Below are 13916 nucleotides of genomic sequence, written 5' to 3' on the forward strand. Positions count from 1 at the left end.
TAAGGTTAATTTCCATTTGCCCTGTATTAACACGTTTAGTAGGATTGCCTTCAACAAAATGGTTAGCATATTTGAGCAAGATAGACAGAAGTGCTTCTTTTTCTTTACCTACTAAATCAGTATCTACGGACTCAAAATTAATACCAGTCGTTTTGTGCTCACAAGCGTTGGTCTTTTCATTTTTTACAATACAAAGATTATCATGGTCTATTTCAACACGCACGCCGTGTTCGAAAATATCGCTACCTATTATTACAGACTCTGTAATATAATCGTCTGGGACGATATGAAATAGAAGTGTCACCGCCAAACCACTAATCTGAACTAAACTTAAAATTTGTGTTGTACATTCTATATTGGAGCTCCCTATGCCATTCAAATAAACCAAACTCTTACGCTCAGTACCATGAAACCGCGAGGAAATACTTTCTTTTAGTAAAGAGCAAAATGATCCACTATCAAATAGAAAACAAAATTTCTCACCAGATGACACACTAAGGGTACCTCTCGATACTCTATGCTCACAGATGTTGACCTCCTTCACTGCAGTTCCACCACTCTTCCTCTCTGGGCACCCCGTTGACACGTGACCCGGTTTTCCACACGAGAAACAAATTGGCGATGTTGATTTTTCTTTTGATGACGATGAGTTTTCAACTGATTATGAAGAGCCCGGTTCTGGACGAGGTCTTTTACAATCTATTATTCTATGGCCAGGAACTCTACATCTATGACACTTTCCGTTAAACTTTGTATCGTTCAATCGAGGTTTCTTCGAATCAGCTGGGTACTGATCATCATTAGAGTCAAGGCGTCTTTTCAAAGTAACACCACCGAGTATGCGGAATAGTTGTGCTCGGGTAGTGATAGCATGAGAATTCAGCTCACGACGAATCAGGTGATCTTTCAAGCTCAACACAGATACAACGAATCCGGCGATAACCTCCTCTGGCATTTCAACTTTGGGTATATTTTCTATTAGATTCCACAAACTCATAGCTGCCTCACTCGCTGTTTCCTTTACTCCCAATTGGAAGCGCATTATATCGTCAAAATAGTCCTGGATCAATTTGGGCTTCGAAAACTTTGCGAGAAGAATTTGTTTCATAGTGTCCCATGTCAAATCTTCCAATCGTACCTTAGTCAAACAAGTTGCAGCACGTCCCTTTAAAGCGCTTGTCAATGCCACTAAAAGTTCAACTCCATTTAAGTTTTTCGCTTTTACAATTATCTCCGAGACACGACACCATCCCTCGATGTCAGCGTCAACATCGTCAGGGTTAAACTGGACCAAATGCACTGTATTCGTCATAGCTGAAGCTGCTGTGGATGCATGAGACGCTGGTGAAGTTGTAGCCAACAAGCGAGTCAACAAAGCTTCCATGGTACTCAAAAGTTTACTACCGCTGGTCTCATCACTTGCCTCTTTTCGATCTCCGCATCCCACTTCTGATAAAGGCTCTTGAGGGCCTTCATCAGGACGGTCCATTGTAGTTAAACTTGAGAAAGTCCTTGATTCGGTCACAGGCGTGGTATGTCGAAAATAAAGGCACTTTTGATAATAAATCAACGTTCTATTTATCACAATGAAGTCTTTTAACAAAAATATAGCGTCTTCTAAGCGATTTAATTAGATTAAAATCACTGGACGTAAGCGATCCGTCGTTGTCGATCGTTCAGCCACGCTATTTTTTTCAAAAAGTGACAATCACCGATGACAATCATAAGATGGACGTCCGCTCACAACGACGTTTCACTAGAGTGTTGCCACCACAGTTGGGTTGCCACTCTCGTCATTACAAATTCCAACATTGAATTAAATTAACATAGACATCGATACTAGATGGCTCTGTCTAACATTTACCTTAACTTAAAAAAAAGGTAGATTTAGAACGCGCTCGAGGCGCCGTCATATAGATAAATCAAAAGAGTAAACATCAAAGAATGAAGACAACTTACATTAGAAAACAAATAAGAAGAAAAGTATATACATTTTAAAATTATCAATTACTTTTTGATGTTTCTCTTGGGTCGGGCTGTTTGAGTTTGGACAATTTTGGTACCTTTTGTATTAGAGAGTGCAGCAGGGCCAGCTAAGGTTGTGGAACCAGCCGTAACAACAGGAGACGAATCTTGGGATGCTGATGAACCAATCAGAGGGCTAAGCTCAGCAGCTGATGTGATATGATGACGGGCTCCATCCGGTCCAATAATGACAATTTTCCCGTCTTTCGTCCAGCATTTGGCGATACCAAAATGTTGCCTAGCAACCATAAATGCCGCATGACGACCCTTTGTAAGAAACTCAGATAGCGTAATACCTGAATTTTTTTGTTTAGTTTTGGCATACCATACTTTATTCCGTATTGACAAGTCCTGGAATTTTACGAGAATGGGTCTAGGTTTGTCACCAGTTATGTATATCCCATACGCTGGCTTCGACTGATAGTGCTAGTGGTAAGTTCGGGCAAATTGAGATGTTCTGAAAGAGCTTTGGTGACAACAGTGCTTACATTCTCTTTCTTAGTTTCAGTGATACCATGCACCAGAAGTATCTTCCGCCTGCTACGCATTTCAATTTGGTCATACTGTTTGGAAAGCATCTTTATTTGGAGTTGCAAGCTTTCCAAAGCAGTCAACACAAAGCTCCGGAAGACGCTAAACTGAGCTGCAATATTAGAAGAGGGACTTGTTGCTGGAATAGCCGCTTGCAAGTTTTGTTGGAACTCAGCCATTTTGTTATTAAAGTGCAGTGCCAAGTCATCCATAGATTGTTTTAGTGATTCCATTGTTTGTGCTTATGTCAGTTACAATCAGTAATGGCGAAATAAAGAAATTTGAAGTAAATCAAGTAAGTTTTATTGATGATTTATCTTGAAAGGAATTGTACTGGTAGGCAAGTAGTTGCCTAGTTCATTATCATTGGTAATTGATAGGTCATGTAATTTAAATTTAATATTAAATTGAGAGAGAGCTTACAAAATGTGTTACGTCTGTTACGCAGCTACCCGCCAAAAAGTTTTTCATCAAGCTTCTTCTTTTGTGCCCTTGTAAGTACTGACAAAATATGATCATTCATCGCCTTTAATTCTTCACTACTAATTTATATGCGTGACAATGCATCTGCAGCTACATTATCGCACCCTTTCACATAAGCAACCTTAAAATCATACTCTTCAAGTATTAGCCGAAATTTTAACAATCTACTGGAAGGATCTGTCATATTGTATAAAAATATTAAGGGTCTATGATCCGTTTCTATAATTAACGTTCAGCTTTATTTAAACTACGACTGGCGTAAGCTATTGGTCTACGATCAGCATTACATAAAATTGAGCCTATTGCATACCCTGAGGCGTCTGTCTGTAGTATAAATGTGTTATTATAATCGAAAATAGGATATTGTAATATTGGAGGGCTCATTAACATTTCTTTTAAAGTACTAAATGATTTTTGACAGTTTTTATCCCAATTAAATATTACATTTTTACGACATAAATCATTTAATGGAATACAAATTTGGACGAAATTCGGAATAAACTTTCGATAATAGTTCGCAAAGGCTACAAATCGTTTGAGCTCGGCTACGTTTTTAGGAACCGGATAATTAATTAATGCCTTAATTTTTTCTCGATCTGGTTTAATGCCGTCCGCTGATACCACGTGTCCGAGGTATAAAATTTCTTTTCGAAGAAAATCGCACTTATCAGGATTTAATTTTAAATTAACTTTTCTAAGCCTTGTTAAAATATCTAACAAATTTTTATTATGACTATTTAAATTTCTTTCGAAACAAATTAAATTATCCAAATATACAAAACATTTATCGTAATTGAGTCCCGACATTGCTACTGTCATTAAGCGCGAAAATGAGCCAGGACTGGTTTTCAAACCCATAGGCATACGGTTCATTTGATACTGGCCAGACGGTGTTGTGAATGCGGTATATTTCCTACTGTCAGCATTTAGCTTCGTTTGATAATAAGTTTATGTTAAATCTAATTGAGAAAAATAAATAGCTCCTGAAAGTGAGTCTAATATATCACTTATATTCGGAAGGGGAAATTTGTCATGCATTATACAAAAATTTAATTTCCGAAAATCTATCACTAAACGCCAGCTTTTATTATTATCTTCTGATTTTTTAGGTACTAATAGTACTGGGCTAGACCATTCGCTGTTAGCGGGTTCGATAATATCATTGGCCAACATTTTTTAAACTTGTTTTTCTATTTCATCACGTTGAGAAAACGGTAATCTATATTGTTTAGTATAGACCGGATTCGTATTAGCTTTTAGTTGTATATTTTGTTCGTAAAGATTACACGTACCTAACTTGTCTCCTGGCAAGAAAAATACGTCAGCATATTTCGCACAAATACTTTGTATACTAATGCTTTCTTCTTTGTTCAAATGATTCAATTTAATTAATGATAATAATTTCCGAACTCTTTTTCCGTCCAAATTTTCTTTGTTAAACGAACAAATATTATAATTCGATGATAAATCAATTTCAGGCCTAAAATAACTAAGATTAATTTCTGTTTCGCGAGTATGTAAAATTTCAATAAATATTTTTCCCTCTTTCGGTTGACAGATACTTCCAGCGATAAATACACCTTCACACAATTCTCTGGGAAATATAACATACGATTCATTCAAATAAGAATCAACTTGAAAAAACTTTTCACACCTCGGAGGTACCTTTATAAATGTATTTTTACCTAATTTTCCTAAACCTAAGGAGAGCGTAATTGGTTTGTCGAAGCTATTTAAAGTAAATGTATTATTTTCGTAATTTAATACACAATTATAATTAGTTAAAAATTCTTGTTCGATTAAACCATCTTGAATACAAGGCAAATTCTTTAAGACATAAAAATTATATTTGAATTCTATTCCACATAAGGTAAACGGTATGTAAACATAGCCCTCGGTGTACGAGATGCCACCAATACCATTTACGGCTACGTGTTTTGGATTCATTGGAATATTCCTATCTCTTATTACATCGTATTTAATCACTGACATCGAGGCGCCCGTGTCAACTAGCATTCTATATTTGGTACCTAATGTTGTAAACTCTACGAAATTATTATATGTATTGCATGCTAGAATAAAGCTAGGATCGAAAAAACTCTAAGTTTTGGTTATTTTCCGAAGTAGTAACCTGTATATCGTTTTGGGATTGATTCATAAGATACCCATGCTGTTTTCTACCGTTATTATTTCTACCTCGCGATACTGCACGTTCAAAATTATATTATTATAAGTACCAACCATCTTATAACCCTATAAGATGGTTGGTACTTACCTCGATGTTGAGTCGTGAAAATCGTTTCAGCTGATGTAAAAGAGCCTTGACGCGACAGTTCCTCGTCTTTGGCTGCTCTTATAACATCTTTCAGCTCTGAGTAGTTGCGGGCCGCTAAAATAGTGCTTAATCGACTGTTTCTCAAACCTTCGGTGAATCGCTGTATTGCTAATTTTTCGTTTACGGGTCTACGGTCGGGTTAAATAGTCAATTCAACAAATAAGTCCTCAAGTTTCTTACCAAATTCCTCAATACTCTGCGAACCTTGTCTAGATTTTAGCATTTCTATTTGTAGTGCCGTGGCTGACTGCTTAGTTAACAGATTATTTTTCATGTCGGCAATAAGTTCTGTGGAAGATTCATAGTTAGATAACATACATAATTTGGCATTTTTAGTTAAACGAGTTTTAAGGACAAAAGAAATAAGTAACTGTTCATGTTCTTTCCTAATGGTTTGGCTATAGAATTCGATACAATCTATTAATTTTTTAGTAACTTCTTCATCTTCTGTCATAATATGTCATAGTACATCCCCGCTACTGCACTCGTAAACATCAACTCCGTCAATTTAATTTGTTTATATTTATTTTTTCGTTTGTTTGCTATAATTGTTTATCCTAATTCAACTCGTGATAGTTCAAAGTTTATCAAGAAACGTTATCTCGTCCTCTCTTTAAGTGGATCTCTCTTTTCGAGGAAAATTGAAAACTTTGTGCACTCAAAGAAAAAGTGTTAATGACAGTAATCTTCAATTAAATACTTAAGTGTCTGTGCGTATATCATCTTAAATTAGTACTTATTACAGTGAGGAGTTTGAACGTTTTTAAAGTGTAAAAAGTGAATCATAGTATTTCTGGTGAAGATTTAATAATATAAACCCAAGTTGTCGGTGCTTGTAATATTACTGTATTCACTTTACCTGCTTTGCAATATTCTAAAACACTCCACACTCTACTGAGGGATATTTTTACCATACGTGATACATACGCGCTTGGCTCTTCATTACACATGGGTACTGTGGAGACGGGCACGAGATCGCTTCCCGAAAAAAAAAGGATTATTTTTCTTTTTTTTTTTATATTATAAAGAAGATTTTATTTCATATTACTTTTATCTTTCGCCTATAAAGAAAGCATTAACTATGAATAAATTTGGGTGTTGTACATCTACTGAAGCAGATCAAGCCAGCACACTGAACTGTAAGCTCTGTCAGATTTCTTTTCACTATCGCTGTATTTTTCCTCAAAAAGAGAACAAAAAATTGTCATCCGATCTTAAATCACCGTGGATTTGCCCCGATTGCTCCCAAAAATGACGCGTTCCGAACTATCGTAATAAAGATAATACACCTGTTCGTGGCAATGCTCGCGACGTCAGCGACAGTAAAGAGGATTCGGCCGACGACAATATAACCCTGCGTGTTCGGCCGAAGCAAGACCAGATCGGGCAGTCTCTACCTCGGGATATACAGAATATTATTAAATCGGAATTTAGTGCAATGAAACTGGACTTGAGCAGCATCTCTAATGAAATTACCTCACTGAGACAAGAAATACAGGATATCAAAATAGCTATGGGTTTTATCAACGACGAATACAATAAAATTAATGATAAAATATTTCAAATGGAGACAAAGTTTAAGGCTTTTGATGCTTTAGTTACCAGCGTTGAACACTTAAAGTCTGTATCCGAAAAAATAGAAATGGATATAAATACAAAGGATCAGTGGGCGAGACGCTCTAACATCGAAATCTGTGGTATTCCAGAAAAGAAGGGCGAGAACCGCCTCACAGAGGAAAATGCTGTTAAGGCTGGTTTCGACTTGAATTACTCGGATATTGATTTTGTAACACGTGTCGCATCTAATAGTCAAGTCAATAAACCCAAACCCATTGTTATCCGTTTGCAAGCGCGCTATAGAAAAGACGATTTTTTGGCTTGCCTGAAAAAGTTGAAGTTAATGTGTAGTGATCTGGGCTTTGCAAAAAATGACTCTCGTATTTATTTTAATGACCATTTAACTAAATTTAATAAAATGCTCTTACAGCGTGCTAAAACTTTATCTAAAGAGCAAAAGTATAAATATGTTTGGTTCAATAATTGCTTAATTATGGTTAGAAAAGGTGACACCAGCCCTGTTATTCATATTGCTAATGTCAATGATTTAAAAAAAAAACAAATAGGCGTTATTATGTGTTCCGTTTGACGTCTGAAGTCCATTATGAGAGAGTACATTGTACTTGTTCCGCCCGCTGGCCGCTAGATGTCTTCGTTTTCCCTCCAAAACGACTGCTCAGTGGCGCCCTCAACTTACTTTGCAATGTTTAGTTCCACAAGCCGCTATAATTTTTCGTCATTGTTGCGTTGTTTATCGAACCGCGTGCTTTAGCTGCTTATATAAATTTGTCTAAAGACATTTTGAACTTTTGAGAAGTGAAGTAAAAAGTTCTGTTTCCGTTTTTCCTATTCGTGGTCGTGATTATTATGGAAGGTAACGACCAAGAAAACGTGACTGTACCAAATTCGCTAAAACGTCGTTTGATTGCGATTTCGTTTGCTCACGCCGGTATCGTTAACGATACGATGTCGGAAGCTGCTCTGGGCACCGCGCGTTTGACTGTTCGTTCTAGACGTTCATCGAGCCCTAGTGACAGTGATAGTGTCGAAAGTGTTGTGAGTAAGGAGTCACAGCCTACAACGAAGTGAGCGCGACGCCCACGCCGCTCGCGCTGCACGCGCCGCTCGCGCTGCTCGCGCAGCTGCGTCTCGGGTTCCACGGTGAAAGACGACGAATTGGATCAAAGGTTTGAGGCACTCTCGCAACATCTGGTAAGTTACATCCAAAATATTATGCAACCGGGTACCGTGCAAGCGCCTCGAGCGGGTCTACCCTCACAACCTGCATTAGAGGAAAGATCTACACCTTTTCTTGTTAAACAGTATATCGCGCGGTTAAACCGGCTGTAGATGCACCTCCGTTGTTGTCCCGTTTAAAAATTCATAAATTAACTTTAAAGTGTAGTGTTACATCTAATTTGTTTACCAATAGTTAATTAAATATCTAGTTAATAAAATTGTGCAATTTTTATTTGAAGACAGTGCTTAAATTCATCTTTATTCAAGATGTTAAAAAGTTTTAAATAATGACTTTATAAATCTTAAGTGCATCGTTGTGCATAGAAGACGTTTGTGTCATTGTGTAAGGTCAATAACCTTTGACTTTGGAGTCACTGGTAATTAAGTGCAAACAAACTCTAAGCAACGTATAATCTTTAAATTCGCCACGATCAATTAAGCTTTGGTGGCCGAGCGGCACTGACGACGGAATTAATATTCGTTGTCTACCGAGTTCAAACCCGGCATTTGCTTCAGACTTTTTCGTTCTAATCTTTATATTTATTTATAATGGAATTCGCCTGTTGTAAAAAAACTACTTCAGAGACACATGACCCGATGATCTGTTCGTCATGTGGTCAGTATTATCATATTGGTTGTGCACTACCTTCAAAATCTTCGGACTGGGAACCGGACGAGTATACAAAACTTTCGTGGCGGTGCCCACCTTGTTGTGGCTCTTCTCCGCGTAATAATAACGATGACACGCCTTGTCGTAACATTACAAAGCGCTCTAAGCTAAAAAGCGATAAAGGAACATCTAATACAACGGTTAAAGCGGCTAGGACAGTACCAAAGCCCTCCAATTCAGGCGCTATACAAATATCTATTGATGAGATACGGTCCATCATCAAAGCGGAAATAACAGAGGCATTCACTATGTTCCAAACTAACTTTGATGATATTAAAGCCGAGGTATCGAGTTTGCGTAATTCTTTGCAATTTATTAGTGACAATTATGAAAAGGTTGTGAAAAAGGTAGAAATTATTGAGTCTAAAATTAAATTATTTAACTCCGTCAAAACTGATGTCACTGACATGATGGGAGTTGTTACATCGCTTCAGACAGACCTCAATAATAAGGAACAATGGGCTCGACGCTCTAATATTGAAATAATTGGTATTCCAGAAGCGAAAAGTGAGAACTTATTGGATATTGTTACTAAACTTTCAAGTGCTGCCAACATTAATACTTTTAGTAAGTCAGATATAGACTTTGTGACCCGGGTTACTCCAAAACAGAATAATTCAAAAAAACCAAGACCGATTATCATCCGCTTTCTTTCTCGATACAAGAAAGACGACTTCTTAGCCAGATTCAGAGAAAAAGACATAAAGTGTTGTGACATAAGTTTTATTGGAAATAGTAATCGCGTTTACTTCAATGATCACTTGACCAGTTTCAACAAAATGCTTCTCCGTAAAACTAAAGATCTGGCTCGCGTGAAGAATTACAGATTTGTATGGGTCAAGAACTCTTCTGTTATGGCAAGAAAAAACGATACTAGTCCTGTAATGCAAATTCACACGGAAAGCGATTTAAAAAAAATATTATAAGAACTGTTTATATTTTTTGTTTCTACAGCCTTATGCATGTTTTCTTATATAAATGTTTACAGTTTTCAAAAATTATAATTATTATGTTTAGATTTTTACTCATATGCAATAGTGAGTTGAATTTTATTATCGAGTTATTATTTTATTCAATTTTGTTTGTCAATCGTGTGCTAATGAATGTAATATTGTATACTTATTTTCCTTTAATAATTTCTACATATGTTTTAATTAATTGTAATAATATTCTTAAAATGTTTTGAGAGAGAGTGTTACTTTTATTGATTTTCTTTGTATTTGTGTGTTATTTTATTGTCTTTGTTAGAAATATTTTAAACAATATATTTTCGCTTTTAATTAATTTGATGACAATTGATAAGAGTTCTGCTGATGAAAAGCTGATGAAGTATCAACTTGTATTTTTCTATTGTTTTGGTTACTCGAACATGAATTCTTATTATTTTATAATATTTATTTATATCTGTTTTAGTTCAATATTTTTGAAATGAATACTGAAATAACTTTATTCTATCAAAATGTACGTGGACTGCGTACTAAAACATCTACCTTTTTCTTAAATTTGTCTTTAGTTGACTATGACATTATTTGCCTGACTGAAACATGGTTGCTACCTGGAATCTATGATTCGGAAATTTTTGATAGTAGATACTCTGTTTATCGCTGTGACCGGGATTACGTTTCTCGCTCTGATAAATTGGGTGGTGGTGTTCTAATTGCATGTCGCAAGGGTATTGTGGTTAAGGGTGTGGTGGTCCAGCCGTCAAGCAATATTTGTTCTTTCGATGTTATCTCTATATTTATAAGCTTTAAATCGTATAAGAAATCTATAGATTGTCATTTATTTTGTTGCTACTTTCCTCAATGTTCGTTGCAATTTGAAGATCAAATCAGGTTTTATGAGCGTGTGTCGGAATCTATTATATTACATCCTAAAGATATATTTTTGTTAGTAGGTGATTTCAATATCCCTGCAGCCAACTGGCTTCAAGACGATAACAGACATGCTTTTAAGATCGTAAACGCAGTAGGAAATTCAAATAATCAAGTTGGGATTTTGTCAACATTTTTACATATTAACAACTTAAGCCAATTCAATTGTATACCTAACTTTAATAATCGATATTTAGATTTGATTCTTAGCAATTCTAATAACATAGCGGTAAAACACAGTGAAACTCCTTTAGTTTACGAGTATATTCATCATCCTGCTTTGGAGATTACCCTTTCTAGTTTGCATACTAACTATTTATCTAGCATTCCACGGCTGGTTAAGCTTTTTCATAAGGCTAAATATATCGAGATTAATCAGAAACTATCGGAAATCGATTGGTTGAAGTGCTTTGAAGGATTGAATATAGAGGATGCAGTTGAAGTATTTTATAAAATTATAAATAGTATTATTGATACTTTCATTCCCACAAAAGTTGTTATTGATGACAATAAATATCCTATTTGGTATTCTCCCTCACTCAAAAAAATTATTAATGAAAAGTTAAAATTTCATAGGAAATGGAAAATATATGAAAACTATAGTGACTATTGCACTTTCAGAAGGCTTCGTAGAAGGCAAAAAATTGTTGAAGACGACTGCTACAATAAGTATCTGGACAATGCCGAAAATTCTATTGCTAAAAATTCTAGGTTCTTTTGGACTTATGTCAAATCTAAAAAACAGTGTTCGGACTTGCCTGATACTGTTTATTTGGACAATCTTTCATCTAACGACGGTCAGGAAATAAGTAACCTTTTTAATAGTTATTTTTACTCATCGTTTGAGCAAAACCCACTTAAATCTTCCTTTAATGGCAAAGTAGGTATGCACAATACCAATATTAACAGTGTTGACCTGTCTTCTGTTAATATCTCATTGTTGACTGTAGAAAAGTACTTAAAATCTTTAAACTCATTTAAAGGTTGTGGCCCAGATGGTATACCAGCAATTTTCCTAAAAAATTGCTTCGGATCACTTTGCTTTCCACTATATATTTTGTTTAATTTTTCGTTACAAACCTGTGTTATGCCTGCCCAGTGGAAAAAATCATATGTTGTTCCTATCTTCAAGAACGGGGATAGGCGTGACGTTAAAAACTATCGTCCTATCTCTAAACTTAGTTGCATCCCGAAGTTGTTTGAGAAGATAATATATGACATTATACAGCCTATAATAAGACCTATAATTATAAGCCAGCAGCACGGATTTGTTAACAGAAGATCTACCGAAACTAATTTATGTGAATTTACCGACTTTATCATGAACGCAATGGATGCAGGATACTAGGTGGACGCCGTGTACACTGATTTTTCTAAAGCATTTGACAAAATTTCTCATTTCATTCTTCTCGAAAAATTAAGATACATCGGTGTACACGGTGACCTTCTGCGTTGGATTGAATCTTATTTGTCTAACAGAAGCCAAGCAGTAACAATTAAAGGTTTCTGCTCATCTTTTATACCTGTGCCGTCTGGAGTGCCACAAGGATCGCATTTAGGTCCGTTATTATTTATCATTTATATAAACGATATCGGTTCAGTTTTTAAACACTCAAAGTTTTTGTTGTATGCCGATGACAATAAGATGTATAGAATTATCAAAAACCCCAACGACTGCTTGGAGTTCCAGAAAGACCTTGATCGTCTTAGTGACTATTGTTCACAAAATTCTTTATTTTTAAACATAAAAAAAATGTAATGTTATAACTTTTACCAGAAAGAAATTGATGATTGATTTTATATACAAATTGAGTGGCGAAGTGGTTTCGAGAGTCAATTTGATTAAAGATCTTGGTGTTTTAATCGATTCTAAGATGCTTTTCGATGAACACGTCGGTTATGTGGCAGATAGGGCTTATCGTATGCTTGGTTTTGTGCTGAGGGTCTCTGATGCTTTTAAACTTCCGTCTACGCTTATATTATTATATAATGCGTTTGTAAGGTCCATAGTAGAGTACGCGTCTTCGGTGTGGAATCCTCAATTTAAAAACCATATATATATGATTGAATGCATATATAAGCGTTTCATCGGGGTCCTTAGCGCGAAATCAATTTTTAACAAAAAAAAATAATAACTTTTCTATGCCGATGTCGGCCGCAGACCGGCGTGTTCAACGTGATCAGACTCTTCTGTATAAAATTATTAATAACTATATTGATTCTCCGTATCTGCTCTCGAAGGTGCAATTCCATTGTCCGCGTATTTGTGCTAGGCGTAAGGAAACGTTCTATGTTCCTGTAACCAGAACTAAATTCGCTAAGAATTCTTTCATTAATAGGAGTTGTTCTAAATATAACCAGATGTTTTTAGATTGTGATATATTTTATGTCTCTTTCAGTAGTATCGTTATATCAATAATATCTTATCAAATGGTAGTACTGATTGAATTAGTTGTCATTGAATGAATTTGTCATCTCGCCCACTCTGTCTTTTGTACCTGTAATCTCTGATTGATCGTTAATTTTTTCCGTTATACTATGCATCTACGCCTGTTATGTGTTAGTTATTAATCATTGGAAACTATTTTTGGTAATGATTTGTCAATATTTTTGATATGTATAAAAATTATTATGTACTGTTTGTTTCCATTAAAATTAAATAAATAAATAAATAAATAAACCCATTCCTGACACTCGCGGCGGCGACCTACCCGCAAATATTAATAAATTAGTTGTAGGTGACATAGCGAAGTTAGATCTTACTATCAAAGAACCAACAATTGCTAGAGACAACAACGAACGCGTTGCTAAAATGATGACGGTTCAACGTTTGGATTCTGAAGACTGGAACTCTGTGCGCTATATCGATACTCAAAAGAAATACGTTGCTTTCCCGGGTTTCATGGAACTAAAAGTTAACGAGGAATTGCGAAAGTTTGATGATCCTAAAGCTCCTTTACGATGGTTTCAAATGGAGCGTAGTTTTGCTGCGCTGTCCAACGCTGTCATGGCTCAAAATGAATCTGTAAATGAAGCTTTACAGTCTCTCATTGATTGGTCGGCAGAAAACCAATCTCAGCTCTCTCCTTCATCCATTTATGAGAAACTAAAAGAGCTTTTCGGAAGCGATTCGCCCTATAAAAGTGTATCACACGATATATTCCAAATAATCTGCGGAAAACGTGCAGAGGTATTGGAACTT

The 13916-nt window shown here is 35.8% G+C and overlaps 1 pseudogene; it reads right to left on the reverse strand.

Moving 5' to 3' along the window:
* Nucleotides 1-2007: 2007 nt before the first annotated feature.
* Nucleotides 2008-2789, reverse strand: LOC125075503 (annotated as a pseudogene).
* Nucleotides 2790-13916: the final 11127 nt, after the last annotated feature.

The sequence above is a fragment of the Vanessa atalanta genome, chromosome W (genome assembly GCF_905147765.1).
Source record: "Vanessa atalanta chromosome W, ilVanAtal1.2, whole genome shotgun sequence".
Classification (NCBI taxonomy): domain Eukaryota; kingdom Metazoa; phylum Arthropoda; class Insecta; order Lepidoptera; family Nymphalidae; genus Vanessa; species Vanessa atalanta.